This window comes from Podarcis muralis, chromosome 2, assembly GCF_964188315.1.
Source record: "Podarcis muralis chromosome 2, rPodMur119.hap1.1, whole genome shotgun sequence".
Lineage (NCBI taxonomy): Eukaryota > Metazoa > Chordata > Lepidosauria > Squamata > Lacertidae > Podarcis > Podarcis muralis.
This window is the reverse complement of record NC_135656.1, coordinates 28,580,672-28,600,197: the sequence shown is the minus strand read 5'-3', so window position 1 is coordinate 28,600,197 and position 19,526 is coordinate 28,580,672. Positions and strand designations below refer to the sequence as shown.

The following is a 19,526-nucleotide window of genomic DNA, read 5'->3' as shown; positions in this document are numbered from 1 at the left end:
CACTAGCCCCGGTTCTTTATGCATATACAAAGGAAAACTGACAAATTTGTTAATCAAATAAATCTAAATAGATAAAGTTTATAGTGGCAGACAGACCGATATTGCACAGAGCTTACAACACATTTTTAATCTCAAAAGAGACGTCTCTGCTGCTTCCAAAGGCAGGTTTTGTGTGTGTGTGTGTGTGTGTGTGTGTGTGCGTGTGCGCGCAAGGGCTCTTTGCACACAGCAAGAAGTGATTTCTAACAAATAAGGGGTCCTACTTTGCTCAGAGCTAATGAGCGTTTATAACCCACCAAGAATCTTACTGCACATATATTACACACACACACTATTTACATGCATCCAGTCCATACAGAGGGCGGCTGGGCCCTGCACCCTCTCCTCAAATCCCAATGAACTGTACAAGTCATAAGGGAAAGCGTAGTTTAGCTTTAAAAAGAAATTGTGGATGGTGTGATGGAAGAGGCCAACCTGGCGTAGACTCCCCCCCCCCAAAAAAAAAGAACGTTCTCCGCTGGATCATCCCCAAACAAGGGATTTTAAAAAAGGGAAAGGGTGGGGGCAAGTTGGTGTTCCGGACCCCCAAACCTTGAGCTAAAGCCCTGTTAAATGCAGAGTTGTAATTTGTAGCTAAATATATCCTAGTGTGTTCACACACTGGAAGTATAATTCACTGTGTTTGTTGTGTGAGGTTATCAAGGAACCCGCCCATCTGGGTTAAATTAAAGCGAGTTTAATAAACGATCCCAGGCGTAGCCAAATCTCTCTTTCCATTCTGGAGCCAGATTGATAGGCAGATATACAGCACCGATCGATCGGTGGGATACAATTCCCACCTACCCACCCCCCACCTTTTTATTTTTGGTTAAGAAAGAGGGAGGTATAGAACTTGAGCTGCGGGTGGAAAAAGTAGTCCAGATTTGGGACAAACCTTCGGAGGCAAGAGGCGAGGTGTGGGCTGTGCGTGCCTGTTATTTTAAGAACTAAACCAACTAGCCATCGAGCATCTATAACTTCCCCTCAACGCTTTCTTGGATCAAGTTGAGGGTTTGGGCACTTTGGTGATGAGAGATCACGAAGACACAGAAACACACACACAGAGGACCCAGCCCCCACCTCCCCAAGCTACCTGCAGATGCAGAAATAAAGGTTCCTCGAACGTCATCCACTGCCCCTTCTTTAGAGTCAAGGCAACCTAATCCCAGCAAGTATTTGGGCAAGGGAAGAAGAGTTATTTGGGGTGGGGGGTGGGGAGATGAGAGAGACCGTTTCCCCCGCAAACATGTTGTGACATGTCATAAGGGTGCCTGTTTTGATAAACACATAATTAGTGCCAGGATGTATGAGCAGCTGCGTAAAAAGGCGCAACTTAGATAATAGCCGCTGCAGCAGCAGCACACACCCAAGGAGCGGATTTGCAAACCTTTTAAAGCGGTCATTAGGGCCCCCATTGGCTGAAGGGGGCCCAGCCGGATGGGGGGGGTCAGGCAAATGGGAGCGTGGAGGGAGGGAGGGAACGCCCTCCCCACGCAGACACCCACCCACATCCACACAAAGAAAGGGGGGGAGCAGCAAGTGATTCCTAAGGTAGGCTCCACTGGACAGAATGCATTGCTGGGGTGGAGTGGGGCGGTCCAATAATTTCTGTCCATTTCTCCCTCCCTCTGCCTTGTTCCCTGTGATGGTGCTGGATGCTTAACTACTTTTATTGTTGTGTAAAGTCTCTCTCTCTCTCTCTCTCTCTCTCTCTCTCTCTCTCTGTGTGTGTGTGTGTGTGTGTGTCAGAAAGACAGACACTTTAGCTTTCCCAGCCAGGGAGCTCCTACCTCCAAGGCAGGCAGGAACGAAGACCACGTAAAAACCCGGTCACCTCCCCCGTCTCCAAATCTTAGAGCATCCAAGAACCCCTTTTCAGAAGGGACCCCTTTTATCGTCTTTCTTCATTTTAAAAAAGAGGGGGGAGCTCTCTCCTCTCCTGGAATGGTCTTCTGCGATAGGAGAAGGGAGCAACTCAAGGCTCTCCCCACCCCCTAGAAAGGAGGGAGAGGTGCGGGAGGCGGTTTCCAGTGCGGGAGAGAGCGAGGGAGAAGAAGTGTCCGCCGCGCACCTTCCCTCTCCCTCTATCTTTGCACTGTGGGCTCGTTAAGAATCAATGCAAACTAACTGGGTTTGGGGGGGGGGGAATCCAGGGATGGGAGGGAGGGGCTCCTGCTGCAGAGGCTTTTTTACACACACACACACACAGCAGGGTCTTCTAGAACCCAAAACACATAAGGGGAGCATTTGAAACGCCATGCCCAGAAGAAGCAGAAGGAAGCCATCCAAGAGACTGGCTGACATCACATCCCTGTTTTTATTCCTCAACTCCCCACTCCTCAAGTCCCCACTCCCCTTTCCACCCCAAGCAACTTTTAACACTCTTAACTTCACGGCTCTCTAATAAAAAACAGCGGCGAGGGTTTGCACCGGATTGCTGGTGAAAGACTAAAAGTCACTGAAACTCTCTTGCGTGAGTGCGAAAGAAAGGCGCGCGCGCACGCACACACACAAAAACGGGGGGGGGGGGGCGCACAGCAGCAACTTCGCCGAAGCCCCACGCATTGGTCCTGTTTTTTTCCCCCCTATTAAAGATCAATAGTTTCTAAGAGAAGCTACAGGAATTAATTTTTTTCCTCATGCAATTTTTCCTGCCTTTGATTGCATCGCCCGTTTCCACGCGCCTCCATTCCCCATTTGGTACTAGCAGCCCCCTCTCGCCCACCATGAATACAACCATTGTTACCACGTTGTTAAATTGTACCACGTAAACCTCATGGGGGGACCTTTTCTTTTTTAAGTTCGTGCGTTTCTTCTCTTTCAAAACGGGAGGCATCATATCGTAGCTGCAGCCGGCTCCTCCGCTTCTATATCCATTCTCCCTGCCGAAAAACAAGCGGGCGAGAATCTGGGGTCCCCCCTCCTCCCTTTAGACCCCAGATAATCCATGAATGAAATATCGTCTGTACAATATTCCAGCGGAACTAGATTCAGTCCAGTGTTCGGGGCAGATAATTCTTACATTCTTCTCCTCAATGCAGGACAGAAGACGCCATCGTTTTATACACCTCTTTTTATTTTATTTTTCTGTCCAAAAATGGGGCAAAGGAAGAGACTGGTCATTCTACGCTGAACATTAGGTGGTGGTTGTGGGGAGAAAGTCTTAAGTCCTTCCAAGATTCTCTTATTCTCTCTCTCTGCCTCCCTCCCGAAATCAGAGAGGGAACAATACGATCTCTCCTTAATGGAGGTTCTCCCCCCGCTTTAAATTTCTCCATTTCCCCCAAACCTCCTCCCCCTGCTCCCCAAACGGAGCTTCCAGTTTCCTGTTGCAAAGGGGCGGCAAGAGGGGTTAAGGAAAGAAAGAGAGAGAGAGAGAAAAAGAGATCCCCCCACTCGTCTACCCTAGAAACGGAGAAAAAAGGAGGCAGGGAAGACCATTGCGTCCCAAGCTGCCTTTGTGCTGCCTCTCCGGGATCGACAGACTAAACAAACCCTTTTCCCGCGCCTCTGCCATAGCGAGGGCGGGTGAGAGAGAGAGAGAGAGATCGTGGGGCGAAAGGATCTTCCGTTCTCCAACTTCGGCTTCCACACAAAGGATCGGAGGAATCTCTTCCGCCTCCCTAGCCTCCAGATCCAGGCGCCGGAGCTGTGCGCCCGGCCGTCGGCTAGAACGCAGAAGTTAATTTTATTTTTTTGTATTTTTACACCGGACTATTTTCCCCTCGGAAACAGGCAAGCGAAGAGCCGCAGCGCCTCCTTCGTCTTGGCCAGCGAGGGAAGAAGCTCCGGCTCGGAGGGGAGCAGCGGCCTCGGCGGGAGACGAAGCTGCTGCGCTCGGCTGGCTCGGAAGCGAGTCGCCGGCCGGCCATCTTCGCGGCCTCTTTGCTTTCTTCCCGCGCTAACCCGCGCCCTCTTTTACCCTGGGTTTGGCTGGTTGGGGAAGCCGCCTTGTGCTCACCTTCCTGGGCTCCGATTCCTCCGAGGAGCAAAAACAAAAGCAAAACAAAAAGAGCCGTATATATGTTGAGGAGGAAGGAGGGCCGGGAGGAGCAGCAACAGCAGGAGGCCTGGGTTTCTACAAACTCGTCCCCCTCGCCAAAGCCGATCGCTCTCTCCCTAGGATCGGTGCGGTTTCGCGATTGGATCCCAGCCCCCCCCCCCTTTGAAAAGCGCCCCTCTTAAGTGTGTGCGATCTCTCCCTGCTTGATCAAAAAGAGATCATACTCGGTGATTGCTAGCAAACTGTGCGCAGAGGCAAATGCTCCCTCTCCCCCCTTCCAAATAGCCCCTTTTCACGGTTTAATTAAAAAATAAAGAAATGGGAGAGTTAAGGAGAAAGGTGCCTACGGGATCCCTGGTCGATGGAACAAAATAGACAGTAGCAACCAGCGTTTCCCCTCCGTTTTTCCTAGCAGTGGATGAGTTTCACCCATTAATAGTATATGAGCGCACCAGAAAGAGGCAAGGAAACAACGTTTTCACAACAAAATTCCGACCGGCAAGGAAATCTGAAAAGGATCTAGCAAAAGAGGCCTGGGAATGGGGAGAAGAGAACGCCGGGGAGTTGCAAAAAAAGGCTGTCCGGGTCCGAGGCCTCCTTCCTAAAGCAGTTGCCGCCGCCGCCCCCTCCAGCTGCCGCCGCCTCGCCAACCCGTCCTTTCACTACCTCTTTTGTTAACAGAAAAGTCAATCCCTTTAATTAAAAATCGTTAAATAAATCTATCTCTTTACTAGCACAAATATACTTTCTATACCGAATTTGCAAAGACATCGATAGGTTCTCGCGCGGCGAGGTCCAAAGATAATTTGATTTGAGGAGGAAGAGAAAAGAAAAGAAACAAGGGACTTTAAAATATAACAGATGCACATCTACATGCTTTTTGGCCTCTTCAGAAAAACAGAAATGCTTTTCTTTGTGCAGAAACTCCTGGGTGTCTGAGCAAGCCTTTTTTGTCCGAGGCACTAGATTTCTCAGATTTCTTCTCACGGCGCAACCCTGCACATGTTTACTCGGGAGTAAGCGCCCCGGTGCTGCCTATGGGGGTGCTGAGTAAGGCCCGCACCCGGACGAGGGAGTAAGTCTTATCGAAATTACTTGAGAATAAACATGCATCGGATTATTGCTCAGTTTCTTACTCTTCGAGCGGGAAACAAAAGCGAGGCCTGAACAAAGCAGATCGCAGGGAGCCAAGCTTAAAAACGGGCGTAAAGAAAAAGTCCGGTACTTGGGAGTGTGGCAATTGGGAAGCGAGGTGGGGTTTTTTATTTTTTAAAAAATGCTTTTGCAAGCAACTTTAAATTGGGGTTTTGATTATACAAAGAAGGGGGAGAAGAAGGGCGATTTGCGTTTCGATTCAAAGGCTATCTTTAAAACATTGCTTGCGAGTCGCGGCCAACGTTTGGAAGGGGGTTCTACTTTCCTTCCTGCAACAACGTGGAGGCGCCGCGGATTTTGCTCTAAGCCAAGTCTTTGTAGCTCAGACTGCTGGTACGCTTCAAAAGCAAAATGCCCTCCTTATTAATCTTTTTTAAACGGGGAGCCCTCCTGCCCCCTTCTAAACTGACCACAGTTCTATGCAAGGGCATCACATTAGTTTTATTGTTGTTGTTTACAAAGTTAACAAAAAAGAGGAGGCGAAGAAATGTCCATTTCCACGCAACCTTGCAAAACGGTGTGGGCTATCTCCTAGCAGCCCGATTTCAAAATTATTAAGAGATAAGCGAGGTGATACCGCTACGGGGAACCAACTCGGGTTTTCTAAAAGGATGTGTGAAGCCCTGTACCTCTTTTTTGTGGGTGCGGGCATTTTAAGTGGAGGTGTGTGTGTGTAACCCCCCCCACACACATTTAAACACAAAACCGTAACTTGGGGGCAATAAATTGTACACTCTTCCTCAATGAATAAAGTTCCTTTACAGCGCCAAAGTAAATACAGAGCAAAATTGCATTTTGGAGGGAGGGGCATTGTGATATATTTTTTTCATGTATGATTGAATTGTTTTCTTTTTGAGGGGGATTTCGGCTGGGTATGCGCGCGTGGAGGTTTTGAAGGAGAAATCTGCAAGGAGCTTCTTGAGTTACAAGATGGGGGAGAAAGAGAGATGTACAAAAGTGGCAGGCAGGGGCTGGGCGAGTTGGAATGTTTTTGCCATGTGGTGGGGGAGGCAGAAGGCGACATTTCTCTCTCCCCCCCCCTCTCCCGCTTTGGAATTAAATCTCCATTCATGCGGCAGTTAATGAGAAGGAAAACAGAAGAAGAGAACGCGTTAAAAATAATAAAAAGGGGGGGGGGCGAGAGAAACTTCACAAATACAAACAATGAGAACAAATCGAGACAAAACAATTACTTACAGATCGCTGCTTTCCTGGGTCAAAGTTCTGTTTTAACAAACCGCAGGAACAAACAAACAAAAAAAATCCACTTCACTGTAAAAAAAAAGGGGGGGGCCACTGGAGATATCCAAGTCGTGGACTGGAAAACGCCAATATTAGAATACAGGTGATTCCCCCCCCCCCTTCTCTCTCTCTCTCCTTTCCCCGGAGCTCCTTTCTTTCTCTGTCTCTAGAAAGCGGAAACTGGAGATGGTTTTTGCATGTGTGCGCGCAAGATCCCAGATCTCTTTTTTTCCCCCCACACCGCCGCCGAGGCGTTTGAGGATTTGCTTTTTACGGCGACGGCACAGTCCTCTCTCTGGCTGCTGCTGCAGTTGCTGCTGCTGCAGTTGCTGCTGCTGCTGTTATTATTATTATTACGAATTTGGCATTTAGTCGCGAGTCTTCTGCTCCCACTCCGAGGTCCCCCTCCCCTCCTACTTGCCCGTGTGGAGTAAATCCATTCAATTAGGGCACCAAGACGGAGCTGGAGGCTCTATAATCTCAAATTTATGGCCGGATGACGTGCCTCTCTCTCCCACAATGGAGACCAGTGACATTAAACAGAAAATTGATGAGAGAGAAGCGAAATCTAATCTCTTTCCCCCCACTTCTTCCACGCCATTGCTGCTGCTGCTACTCGCTGGCCTTTTTTTCCATGGTTTGGAGTGGGGGGCGGGGAGGGCGAGACAGGATTTTCTTGTTGGTTGCGGTGGTGGGTGTGAGAAGGGAGCGCGCTCGGGGTGGGGGGGGGTGGGGAGGAGAGCAGCACAGTTTATAGTCTCCGGAGGCAAATATGATCCGAACCATTTATTCATTACCCTCTCGCGATCCCTGTACAATTGAGGCATGTGCTAAGGGAGAGCAAGGGGCTTGCCGGAGTTTCCGAAATCGCCCCCAATCCTACTTCACGCACATCCTCTCCACTCCCTCTCACCCGCCCCCTTTTTATCTCACTGTATTTTATTTTGAATCTGCGGCTTGGGCTTCGGAGATTTACCTGACTTTTTTTTTAGTGCAAAGTGGCATTTTCTCCCTGGCTCAAGAAATGCAATCGGGAACCCCTGCTTTTTTGGATATGTGTGTGTGTGTGTTGGGGAGGGACTCTCTCAATGTACCACACTTTGGGAGAGAGAGAGAGGAAAAAAAATAAAGAAAATATTCATGCGCAAAATGAGAAGTTTTCTTTTGGAGCCGGCTACATTCCGCCTCTATTAGAAGACAGGCGCTATCTAGCTCGTCAACACACATGCATACACACACACACACACACACACACACACACATAGGAGAGGGGGAGTGAAGGCGGAGGGAGCGAGGAAGGCGGCGGGGGGGGGGGGGAAGACCCCAAGCAGGATCTGTTGGACTAAAGACAAAAGTAACGTCCCTGTTGCAGCTGCAAAAGCAGCGCGGGGGAGTGTGTGTGCGCGCGTGCAGGGGGGGGGTGGAGTGAGCAGAGGAAATCCCAGCACCTCCGCGTTCCAAACCAGAAGAGGAAACCGAGATTTGCGTTCCCTGGCTCCTTCTGTGCGTGTGTTGCACAGCCTATCTGCCACACGTACTTCCACAACAGCCAGAGAAGCTCCCATTCACCGCCCCAGCAGCAGGCTCCTCTCAATTAAATCCCTCCCCCACAAGACTCGCAATTTCAGCTACAGAAGACACCCTGCAAGAGCCGGAGGGAGGCGAGGAGGGATATTGTCCAGAGCTTCGCCATTTACTTTCAAGTTTCTTTTCTGCCGTCCCTTCTTCTTCCTCTCCGCTCTCTCCCTCCCCCCCCCCCCGGGCACCTCCCATATCACCGTCCTTGTCTGGAGATGAGTTTACAAACTCCGCGGCTGCTCCCAGCGCCACAGACATAACAATGGCCCGGTGGAAGAGCTGGATGAATCTAGTGGATTTTGCACTTTTTTCCTTCGAAGGGGGCGGGGGGGGGGACACACCGGGAGCTCCCAACTGGCTCCTTCCTCAGCCTCTTTTGTCTGTTCATGCCTGGAAGGTCATCGACATCAGAAGAGTTGCAGAAGCTGCCAGCACAGGAGCCAGCCCGGCCTCGTCACAAACTCCCTCAAGACACGGCTTTCCACCTTTCCCTCCCCTGCGCCCCCTCCACACACACATACAAGAGTTCAGTCTTGTAGCAGGGAGTACCATAGGCCTGTAATAAGGGGCAATATTTTCATCTGGTACGTTTGAAATCCGCCAGTTTGTAATGAAAATGGTACCTGGACTTGTGGGTATCAATGGGTCAATATGAAGTTCCATAAAAGCCAACCAATGTTCATGCCTACTTGTTTTTGAGCCGTGCTGCAGCATTCCAGTGAAACTGCTCTCAAACGAATGGATTTTGTGCGTGCTTTAAAATGTTTTCAGCACTTTTTAAATCAGTTACTTTATTTAATTGTTTTGTAATGTGTTATATGAATTGTGTGGCTTTTGCTGTATCTGTTTTAATTTATGCTATGAGCCATCTTGAGTCCTGCGCTGGGAGAAAGGCAAGCTATAAATAAAATAAAATAAAATAAAATTCAGTACTGCAGTCACAAAGGCAGCTGGCTGCTGGGGAATATAATATTAGAGGATCATCACTGTGTGGCTGTGTCCATGTCCAATGATGCTCATTCCTTAAGTCTTCTTATAGTATATTATAACCTAGTCAGAAGACACTGCATTGGAGGAATGCCTTCCAGATGTTGCTGGACTACAGTTCCCATCATCCCTGATCATTGGCCATGCTGGCTGGGGCTGATGGGATTTGGAGTCCAACAGTATCTGGTCTGGTGGACCAAACAAGTCCTCCATACATTCTCTAGATCAGGCGTGTCCAAAGTCTGTTTCGGGGGCCTAATCCGGCCCACTGGTCGGTTTAATCTAGCCCCTGTGGCAGTTTATTTCCTGGGGTAACATCCTAAAAAAACCTCAACACCTTCAATCCTAAAAGACGCTCAACAACTCCAACCCTAAAAAAACTCAACAACTTCAATCCTTAAAAAAAGGTCAACAACCTTGGTTGGTCCCCATGGCCCTTCACTTCATCAAATCTGGCCCTCTTTGGAAAAAAGTTTGGACGCCACTGCTCTAGATAAGTCCAGGGAATAGTGTTTATGCAAATGACCCTCTAGTCTAGGAAGACAAGGCTGAAGTCTGGTTCTGACATGTTGTGCGTTGTTTCTCTTCCTACGTGCCTTGTTTCCCTGACCTTGTTTTGCCCTTGCCTACCTTCACACCATGCCTACCTTGAAGAACTATGGTTAGATCCCTTCCTCTCCACCCTCTCTCTTGCCTCTTCCCTACCAGAGTTGCAAGGGTGAGTAAGAATACAGATTTGGATGTCTCATTACCTGTTGCTCGGACGCCGCAGGGACTGGAAAAAGACCTGGCGGTATCACTTCCTGTCCCACTGGGACCAAGCGTTTATCGTCTTCTCTTGTTGCTCACCTCTCAACGTTAAAAGCTGGCATTCTGAGCTCATGGCACCCCTGTTGCACAGCTTGGACCTTCGCGCACAGAAGGGAATTCATGCCGGCTCGATTTCTGAAACAAGAGGTGATATGGGGCTCATTTCCCACGAACTCTCCCCATACTGAAGCCACTCACATTGGAAGAGGAGACATTCTTGCCTGCCCAGGCCTGCACAACTGGTAGGCTCCCTAGCACTCGGCAGGCCCCAAATGCACAGCAGGAGGATGTTTTTGGCTTGACAGATCTCAAGCCATACAGTCCAGATTTAATAAGAGGCTATGAATATAGTTTTCCCCATACAGTGGTACCTCGGGTTAAGTACTTAATTCGTTCCGGAGGTCTGTACTTAACCTGAAACTGTTCTTTACCTGAAGCACCACTTTAGCTAATGGGGCCTCCTGCTGCTGCTGCCGCACCGCCGGAGCACAATTTCTGTTCTCATCCTGAAGCAAAGTTCTTAACCTGAAGCAATATTTCTGGGTTAACGGAGTCTGTAACCTGAAGCGTATGTAACCCGAGGTACCACTGTATATATATTGCTTCAGGATGAGAACAGAAATTGTGCGGTGGTGGCAGTGGGAGGCCCCATTAACTAAAGTGGTACCTTGGGTTAAGAACTTAATTCGTTCTAGAGGTCCGTTATTAACCTGAAACTGTTCTTAACCTGAGGTACCACTTTAGTTAATGGGGCCTCCCACTGCCACCACCGCACAATTTCTGTTCTCATCCTGAAGCAAAGTTCTTAACCCCAGGTACTATTTCTGGGTTAGCAGAGTCTGTAACCTGAAGTGTCTGTAATCCGAGATACCACTGTATATATTTACATGCATTTGCCCCAGTGAAATGTCTCTTGGTGACGTTATCTGCCTTTCCTTCCCTTCTGCAATGCCAGAGGACCTCATAGACCTCCTATGGGGGCAAAGCAGGAAGTTTCAGACTGATTCTGTAGCTGAGGCCTGGAGAGGCTGTCCTCAGCCCATGGCAGAGGACTCCACCGCTGTTAAAGATAAATGCCCCAGAGCACCTTGTCTGTGAGCTGAAGTCTTGAGCATCGTATCCACATGGAGAAGTATGTGGGTATCTAATTGCATTCAGGTTGGGTGCAAGGTTAGTCATCTGGGGCAAGGAAGGTGACGTGCCTGTGTAATGTCCTACTCATGCCTACCTTCATATGGAGAAGGTCAATGTACCCTTTTTGCCTGCCTTTCTTTGGAAAGGTGCCCTGTTAGCTTAGGGCAAGGGGTGATTTCAAATACCTTTCTGATGTTCTTCATCATGAAGGACATCTGCTTTGTTTCCTCTCCTCCACCCCTTTTTTCCCCTTTTAAAAAAGTTTTTCTGAGTTTCTGAAGACTTGCAAGCTTTTCTATGCCTCTGGGTAGTTAGGTCCGTAGCTGTAGGCTGCTTTTAGATTCGGGATGGTTCACACACTCTTACCAGGCTTAAAGAGAAAGGTAAAGGGACCCCTGACCATCAGGTCCAGTCGTGGCCGACTCTGGGGTTGCGGCGCTCATCTCGCTTTACTGGCCGAGGGAGCCGGCGTACAGCATGACTAAGCCGCTTCTGGCGAACCAGAGCAGCGCACGGAAACGCCGTTTACCTTCCTACCGGAGCGGGGATTCGAACCGGCGACTTTCTGATCGGCAAGCCCTAGGCTCTGTGGTTTAACCCACAGCACCACCTGCACTTAATTCAGTTTAAATTGCACCAAATTGATGCTGGGCTGGGGGCAGGTTACTTAAGCAGCTTTCAGTTTTCCCACCTGGTTTTCTTGTTTAATCTAGATGTGCCCTAAATTAATCTTGAAATGCTTACCAGAGTAAAGAAATGAGCATGGATCTGACACCTGGAGCCACACAGGTATCAGGGACATCCAGGCATTCTAAGTCAGAATGAAGCCCATGCTCTGGTTATCTATTTTTATTTTAGCTTTACAGAAGAGCACCTGAGAAGATAGGTTGATGCAGGGACTTTACAAGGGCTCAAAAAGTAGTTGGGTGGCATGGGTGGGGTATAGAAACTGGAAAATTTTGAAACCTTCTATAGATTACTTATAGCATTTGGTTTTAAAGTGCTCTTTTGCTTTCTGTGTTTCTAGTCTTCTTCTATAAAGACGCAGGGTAAAATTCAACGTTGTGTTCCTCTAATCATTCCATCTGCACCCCCTGTATGCTGTTCTGAGGGTTCCTCCACTGCCAAACCAATTTTGGAGCTGCAGGAGGAGAAGAGGGAGAAAGCCCTGTTGCTCAAGCAGAAGTCCTTGTGCAGTTCTTCTGCCGATAGGGCCGGTTAGGTGAATCCTGCCTGCAGTGTTTCAAGTGTTGTCTTTGCACCAAGACCTGGGTTCAAATCCTCGGCTGCAAAGCTCAGAGATGACACTGGGGCAATCACTGCCAGCCTAACTTCTGATCCGACTGAGAACGGGCAGCTCCACTGTTTTGCAAGTCAGAAAGCACCTCTGAATGTTTGTACAGTGGTACCTCGGGTTACACACGCTTCAGGTTACATATGCTTCAGGTTACAGACTCCACTAACCCAGAAATAGTACCTGGGGTTAAGAACTTTGCTTCAGGATGAGAACAGAAATTGCGGCGCGGTGGCAGCAGGAGGCCCCATTAGCTAAAGTGATGCTTCAAGTTAAGAACAGTTTCAGGTTAAGAACGGACCTCCAGAAAGAATTAAGTACGTAACCAGAGGTACCACTGTATGTCTTTCTCACAAACATGGCTAGAAACTTGCTTTTTAATTAAAAATCAAAAATTAAGAGTTTTAATCAATAATCAATATTAGGAATCAGATGTCATCTTGGGCCGCGCATGTGTCTGGAATACATGTAGACTTGATTAAAAGATGGTTTACCCTGTGATTGGTTTTAAATGGCTTCCCTAATTTAGCTGGCATGTAGATTAATTTTTTAAGGTCAGTTTCCATGCTGGACAAAGGTCATTGTTAGTAAAGGGCATAAATTTAAATACTTTAACATGAGCAAATGCATCTTGTCCTTTCCATTAAAAAAATAAATAAGTGCCAACAACCACAAGAATGCAAGGAACTAGGGCTGCTGGGAAACTTCTACTTTTAAACTGACTGAGGGCGTGGATTGGAGTTTAGGGTGTATTTTAGGCTTCTGTTTGAAATTACCAGATAATTGAAATAGGATCTCTGTCCCATAAGCCTGAAAGGACGGAAGTCATTGCAGAGGGCCTGAGATCTTTTCCATACTCTGTGCTTCCATTTCTACTATGCTGCTCCTGGTGTAATCATGCCTTTCTGACCCCTGGATGAAATGCAGGTGCTTAAAAGCCACCATGCACAAATCCAGCAAGAATCAGGTCCCCTCGCTCCTGCCCACCTGAGGTATTCTCTCTGTACTAGTTTTGGAATGATGAGGGTGGAAGGAACTAGCTGGCTATAGCTGTGACAGTGTCAGCAGCATGGAAGCCCAATGTGGGTCTTTTTCTTAATTTTAATTTTATTTAACATAATTGTTACAAAATATAAGCAAAACACTGCAAATAGATACACACATATACACTTCAAATAAGCATATATACATGAAAAAAGGAACAAGAGAAAAAAAGAAAAGAAAAAAGAAGAAAAAATAAAGAGAAAAGAAGAAAAGGTGGAAGAATTTCTTCCAAATTTATTCTACAAATATCTTAATATGAAAATAATAATAAAATTTCATTGATTGACTTCCATCACTTACACTGCACTTCCTATATGCATTTTAAGCAAGATTGTATCTGTTATTCCGTATCTTTCCCATACAATCTCACACAAATATTCTAATCAATACGTTTTCTAAATCTTTCATAAATCTATTATAAACACAACCAATACCTTACATTTAATCCTTGTCTGCATAAATAATCATTTAGACATTTCCATTGTTTCTGGTTTATATTTTTTGGTTTTTGTCTTATCAAATCAGTCAACTTTGCTAATTCCAAGTATTCACATAATTTATTCAACCATTCTTCTTTGGTTGGAACATAATTTCCTTTCCAATTACCCAATGTGGGTCTTGAATGGGGGAACCTAAAAAATGGTAGATGTGAATCTAGCCGTTGGCATATCAGCTAGTTCCGGCCAAAAGAGAACTTCAGGGAGACCAACCACACCAGCCAAGAAAACCTTCCTGTACTAGGGGAGCGGAACCAGTGGTCCTCCAGATCTTGCTCAACTACAACTCCCATCAGCATGACAATTGTCCATGCTTGCTGGAGCTGATGGGAGTTGAAGTCTAACAACATCTGGCAGGTTACAGGTTCCCTCTCCTCTGCTGTAACATTTACCGGTAATCTAGGAACTCAAGTGGCTGTCTTTTTTTTGATTCCTGTTGACATTCTAGGTGCACCAGGTGGCTGCAACAGAAAGGGTGTACTTGGTGGTGACACTCAACTGTGGAACACCCTCCCTGGGGATCTTGCCAGTCACTTACCTTGATACCATTTTGGTTCAAGGGAAATACCTTTTACCCCCCTCCCTTCCAGAGGCTTTTTAATCCTTTCTACATTGCTTTTGTGCTGCTCATTTGTTTGTAATTCTGCTGACTGTTCATTTATCCTGTGGTGTCTTGTTCTTCTTTTAATGTTTTGTGTTTTCATTTGCTTTACTGTAAATTTTAACTTTTCATTAGGCATCCTGCTGGGTCTGGGAATCTGTTGAAGGTCAGGGTATAAACTTAGCAACCAACCAAATAATCAAATACCTTTATTCCACCCATAGCAAGTTGGAAAAGTAAATTCCTTCCTTCCTTCCTTCCTTCCTTCCTTCCTTCCTTCCTTCCTTCCTTCCTGACAATTTGACTTTATTAACAGTATTTTTTTGTTTCAATATTTCAATATTTGTAAACAACAACATGTAACTAAGTGAGCCTTTCTTAGAAAGGTGTCTTGGAACTAAGTTTAAGGAAAGAAATTGAGAACTGCTGGCAGGCAACAGAAGCCGGGCAGATGGGAAAAGGTGTGTGCAGTTGTGAAAAGGATGCCCAAGCAAGGCTGGGGGAAAACCCTCTCAAGGATTCAGAGGAAGAGGAAGCGATGGTGTGCCTTCATGGTGGCACCAGCAATGGCCACTAAAGCTGCAGAACATGGCCAGGCCCTTCCCCTCCCACCATTATTTCAGAATCTGAATTGCGGAAGTAGAACACACGCATGCTTCGCACTAAGTTTACACAATTAAATGTGCCCAATTTGCATGGTGCATTCCGGTTATAGAATTTGCATTTTGTGGTTGTATTTGATTTATGTGTGTGTGTTAGCAAAAGCACACAGCCCTGTGGTAACAACTGAGCTGATCTCTAGGCAATGATAAGTAGGTATAAACCTGTTTGTGCATTAAGGTGAAACCCTTGTTTTTTCACTGAGCTAAGCCTGCAGGTATAGCAGGCTGAAACTCTGTCATCAAACTGTATAGAAACCCATCCTGCATGTATGGTTTTTAGGCTGAGAAGGATGAACACCCAAGGAGTTTAAGCAATGGTATTTTGGCACACAGACCTTATACAAACCCACCCCAATTTTTGATAGAAGCTTAATAATAATAATAATAATAATAATAATAATAATAATAATAATATTTATACCCCACCCATCTGGCTGGATTTCCCCAGGCACTCTGGGCGGCTTACAGCATATCTAAAAATATCAAGCATTAAAAACCTCCTGATACAGGGCTGCCTTCAGATGTCTTCTAAAAGTTGTGTAGTTCTTTATCTCCTTGACATCTGAAGGACATTCCACAGGGACGACGCCACTACCAAGAAGGTCCTCTGCCTGGTTCCCTGTAACTTCACTTCTCTCAGTGAAGGAACCAGCAGAAGGCCCTCAGAGCTGGACCTAAGCGATGGAGCTGGAGACGCTCCTTCAGGTATACTGGGAGGTGGCTGTTTAGGGCTTTAAAGATCATCACCAACACTTTGAATTGTGCTCGGAAACGTACTGGGAGCCAGTGAAGATACTTTAGGCCTGGTGTTATATGGTCCCAGCAGCCACTCCTGGTCATCAGTCTAGCTGTCACATTTTGGATTAGCTGTAGTTTCCAAGTCACCTTGGAAGGTAGCCCCACGTAGGGCACATTATATTAGTCCAAGCGGGAGAAAACCAAGGTATGCACCACTTTGGTGAGACAGTCTGTGGACAGGTAGGGTCTCATCCTGCGTACCAGATCTTCTGCAAACTTTTGATCTTTTGGCTGCATATATTATTCCCACCACCCCCACACACATTCACATCACTGGAAATTTGCTATCTGGCAAGGAATTTGATTCCAGACGTACATTAGAATTCACGGAAGAGTAATTGTTAGAGGCAAGGTTACTACGCCCTGCAAAGCACTCCATCACCATCACTGTCCAATGCTGAACCTAGTCTTCCCACATCCATCTCATTCCAGTCTGGGTCTCCTTCAGTATCCAGCCTCATCAGAATACTGGAATTCTGCAAAAACCAGAGCACTGCAAGCAGACAGAACTTCCGCTTGGAGGCTTTAGGCAAGCCACACTCCCACTGCTTCAGTTCCCCCATCTGTAAAACTAGGAAAAATAAAGACCTACTTCAAAGGGTATTTTGAGGAGAAATGATAAGAAAGATTGAAATGCCCTTGATGTGCTGCAGGACTTACTTCTGGGTAAGCAAGCCTAGGAGTGTGCTATAAAATTGGCTGCGATCCTGAAGAAAGGCTATACGCCCTAACAGACTTAGGTGGCAGTAAAAATGCCACTGCCTAAACCCTGTTAGCTTGAGCAAGCCAGGACTGAAGGTGTGCAGGCAGATTTTGAACACACATTCTGCCACTGACACAAACAGTAGGGAAAATGTTGTCCAGTTAGTTTGCTTTTAGTTCAGCTGCTTAGAGCATGGTGGTGATAATGCCAAGGTTGCAGGTTTGATCCCCGTATGGGACAGCTGACTATCCCTGCATTGCGGGGTTGGGGGTTGGACTAGATGATCCTCAGGGTCCCTTCCGACTCTACAATTCTACGATGCACTCTTTTTATGGTAATGAGGGGGCAGCGGCTCTTCTGGTCTGGCATATCCAACACCCTCATCCACCCCACCCCAACATGCCCCAGGAGCACACCCTGTTTCTGGACATGCTCCCCCTTGGAGCAGCGGTTCTCAACCTGTAGGTCCCCAGATGTTGTTGGACTACAACTCCCATCATCCCTGACCACTGGTCATGCTGGCTAGGAATGATGGGAGTTGTAGTCCAACAACATCTAGGGACCCACAGGCTGAGAAACTCCGCCTTGGAGCATCTTCAGTTACAGAGTGACTTCAGTGGGGCTTTCAGGTGCCACAATAGGGAGACTTCTGCCCATGGGCCTCCCATTCTGCCCTTGATCTTGCTCTCACCTGGAGAGAGGGTCTGCAGCCATCCCACAGCCTCTCAGTTGCCTGCCCAGTTGATCGCAGGATTGCTTCCTTAAGCAGTGCATTTACTTCAAAGCATGCTGCATGAGAACATCAAAAGGGCTTGCTTCCATGTTTATGTGTCTTGCACAGGGGTCCTAAAATATTAGGGGAAATATTCATAGAGTTAGCAGTCACAATGGTTTCACTCCTGCACAATCAGCCTGACTGCAACATTTGCATTTGCATTTTTTAAAAAAATCATACATTTTTCATTTCCGTGTGATCATCACCAGCCCTTTCAGCATTGTTTGTGACAGTATGAGGATCCTCCTCACAATATCTAAGCAGGGAGGCCCTCACCCCCATTTCGCAGATGGAAAGTAGGAGGCTGGAGCAATTTGCCCCTAGTAACAAAGTGGGGAGGAGTAATTTGAGCTTCTCGCAAATTTATCCCAAACTCCTGGTCTATCTCTGTGCTCACCATCCTGATTAAACGTTTCCTGCTGACACTTGTGCATAGATTTTGGCAGCGCCTGTGATTTTTTGCTTTGGAACAAGGGCTGTGGCCCTGAGTGGGGAGAAGAAAAAGAACCAACTTAACTCCTATTAGCCACTGCCATTGTATCAGATGTGTTAATAATCGGGTTTGCTAATGCAATTGCTACCACGATGCGAAAATCCGACTGGAAAATGTATTAGAGCAATTATCCCTCTTACTACCTCAGCCTGGTGTAGCATTAATATTCAATTTTGATGTGGAAGTCCTATTATGTTAATGACTTTTGTGACAAAAGTCATTAATGTAAGACTCCCTCTCTCTCTCTCTCTTTTTTTAACGGCACGGCATTAGCTGGGTTGAATACCAACGTGACGTCGGGTAAGTCTAACAAGATAAAACAGAAACTTGCCGTCGCTGCACTGTGCAGTTCCTTAACATATTCCTAGTGTGTTAGCGAGAGCTGCCATTACCTTGCTACAATGGGGAATGATATACACTACAAAGTCAATAATTCGACAAGACCGAGCCTTGTCTAGCGAGAGCTCTAGTTCCTCAAAACCACAGCCTGTTATCAGAATCTCAAATAAAAGCCTATGGCAAAGGCAGTTTGTTGCAGCTCTATGATTATAGAAATAGCCCGTCCAGAGGTACCAAAGGGCTGTTTTTAATTCAGTGTCCCTTGGAGCAAAGCTTGCAAACTGTCCCTCATTACAAAAGCGCATCACAGTGCTTTTTTGGGGTTTTTGTTTTTTTTTAAAGTCAAATTTCTGAACGTCCTGCATTAAGTGTAGTGTGTGGTGCCCTAAATTGCAGGTGTACAAAAAGCTGAATCAGGAAAGGAAGCCATTGATGGGAAACGTCTGTAGATTTGCTCTGAACCACATGGTGTTGCATAGGCACATCAGCAGTGCCTTGCAATGAACAATGCACAGCAGGCATCGAATCCCACAAACAGAGTCTGGCCCTCTCCTGGGCGGAAAGCTCACACTTATTTAGAAAAAGCCGAGCAGGATAAGGGTGCAATGAACATGAGGGATTTTCATGGGATTTAAACAATGGCTGTTTAAGCGTGGTGTGGTCCTCCTTAGTGAGACGAGGAGAGTTGGGAGCTCCTCTCTTAATTTCTCTGAGTCTTTAGGTAGTGGAAGTGCTAGTGAGGAGCACAAATGTGACCCTCAGCTTCTTGGAGAACTGTTGTTGGTTATGTTTACCTTTCAGCTTCCTTAAGTCCAGGCTGAAATTAAAAGCAACTGATGCAACCTCTAGAGTAGAAAAAGACTTTGTCTGAACTCTGGGAAAAATCACAGTCACCGAGAGCCTAAGGGTGCCTCTCTGTTAGAAGGTAAAGGTAAAGGGACCCCTGACCATTAGGTCCAGTCGTGACTGACTCTGTGGTTGCGGCTCTCATCTCGCTTTATTGGCCGAGGGAGCCGGTGTACAGCTTCTGGGTGATGTGGCCGGCATGACTAAGCCGCTTCTGGCGAACCAGAGCAGCGCACGGAAACACCGCTTACCTTCCCGCCGGAGCGGTACCTATTTATCTACTTGCACTTTGACGTGCTTTCAAACTGCTAGGTTGGCAGGAGCAGGGACCGAGCTACAGGAGCTCACCCCGTCGCAGGGATTCGAACCACCGACCTTCTGATCGGCAAGTCCTAGGCTCTGTGGTTTAACCCACAGCGCCACAGTGAAGCTATTTGCCTCAGGTCATGGACTGGCATACACTGGCTTGAATATCTAGGAATATAGGGAACTGTGTTATCGCCACTAGTCCACCAGGTCCACTACT

At 47.0% G+C, this 19,526-nt stretch overlaps 1 protein-coding gene and 1 long non-coding RNA gene across 3 annotated transcripts in view; one reads left to right on the top strand and one right to left on the bottom strand.

Annotated features, from left to right (window-relative positions):
- Window positions 1-19,526, bottom strand: part of BAHCC1 (BAH domain and coiled-coil containing 1) — a 160,237-nt gene that overhangs the window by 109,703 nt on the left and 31,008 nt on the right. Inside the window, exons 2-3 of one of the 2 annotated variants that reach the window (XM_077924065.1) lie at window positions 17,239-17,393; window positions 9,757-9,949 (exon numbers count right to left, since the gene is read on the bottom strand). The gene's annotated coding sequence lies outside the window, so the exon portion shown is untranslated. Of the gene's footprint in view, window positions 1-6,394; window positions 6,766-9,756; window positions 9,950-17,238; window positions 17,394-19,526 lie in introns of those variants that run through there. The other variant, XM_028714279.2, reaches the window with a different exon arrangement.
- LOC114588822 (uncharacterized) lies at window positions 1,066-5,164 on the top strand. Its single transcript, XR_003704533.2, has 2 exons — window positions 1,066-1,590; window positions 3,081-5,164. It is a non-coding gene; the product is annotated as an uncharacterized LOC114588822 (long non-coding RNA).